General features: G+C 40.8%; 1 pseudogene; it reads left to right on the top strand.

Annotated features, from left to right (window-relative positions):
• Window positions 1-323: 323 nt before the first annotated feature.
• LOC113325529 lies at window positions 324-423 on the top strand (annotated as a pseudogene).
• The last annotated feature ends 983 nt before the right edge of the window (window positions 424-1,406 follow it).

The raw sequence follows: 1,406 nt of genomic DNA on the forward strand, positions 1-1,406 counted from the left end.
TATTCTGGCCTTCCCAAAAAGGCTCCACTCTACCACTAGTCTGGCCCACTTCTAAGGCTTCTAACCTTTTTGCTATAGCACAATTTTGGCATCTGATTCATAGCCTCCTTCTACCCTATTAACGTTTCCTCTACTTAAAAGAATTGTTTTTGGGGTGCCCTACTATTTTCCCATTGCTGGGTTTTTCGGCGATTTCATTAAAAAATTCCATCGCCGCATCAACAGTTTGGTTTTCAAATCCACCAGTGCATAGAGACTCAACCATGGTCGTTGTGGAATAATCTAAACCCTCATAAAGGATCTGAACTAGCCTAACCTTTTCTAAACCATGATGAGGACACTGGGATAATAAATCATTGAACCTTTCCAAATACCTATATAAAGATTCTCCCTCTTGTTGTGAAAATGTGCATATTTGCGTCCTAATAGACGATGTTTTGTGCCTAGGGAAAAACTTATTGAAAAAGGCAGATGTAAGTTGTTCATATGTCTCAATTGACTCGGAGTCCAAACTATACAGCCACGACTTGGCCTTATCTTTCAGGGAAAATGGGAATAACCTAAGTTTCAAAGCATCATCATCTAAGCCTCTAATTCTTAGAGTACTACAAATTTCCTCAAAATCCCTAACATGGTAATAAGGGTTTTCATTTTCTTTCCCTAAAAAGATTGGGAGCATCTGTAAGGTCCCAGGTTTCAGTTCATAGGGTGCCTCCGTTTCAGCTAACTTAATACACGAAGGACGGTAGTCCTAGTTGGATTCAACAAAGCTTTCAAAGTTGCCATTTCTGGCGCTATCGGAGCAACATGGATTCTCTCCTCAGTCAAAGAACGTTCAAAAACAGACTCTTCAAATGACGGACTTTCTAGATTAAGGTAATCGAGACGCTTCGAACTACTAGGTTTCTCTTTAACAAATCTACCTAGTGCGTCTCGTTTACGTTCAGGCATACAATAGAATTTTCTAAATTGGAAGGGTAAGCAAACACAGATCAAGGCCGACTCAACCAAATCAAACCTATTGATTTCTAGCAAACAAAAAGCATGATGGCTCCACTTAGATTGTTTCTAGACCAGCTTCTAATCCTTCGAACGGGAATTCGTTAAAATTTAAGAAAACCCCTCTGGAATCAATCCGAGTTAACGTAAGTTGAATAGAGGCGAGGGAAGCTCGGTGGAGCTTTGATACCCAAGGCCTCACCGGTATTACAAGACGGCGCAGTCATGCATTCAACTTACAGAAACCGTCAAGAACTTCGAAGTATGCTTAAAAGAGTAACCAATATTTTTCGAATGACTTTCCTGTCAAGCTCGTTACCCTATCGGTCTCGTTCTAGTCAAAATTTTAGGCTTAGGTTCGCTAGGTTACGTGTTCCCAAAGCGGGCAAGAGAACGGCGATGAAATC

Source organism: Papaver somniferum, chromosome 11 (assembly GCF_003573695.1).
Source record: "Papaver somniferum cultivar HN1 chromosome 11, ASM357369v1, whole genome shotgun sequence".
Taxonomy (NCBI): Eukaryota; Viridiplantae; Streptophyta; class Magnoliopsida; order Ranunculales; family Papaveraceae; genus Papaver; species Papaver somniferum.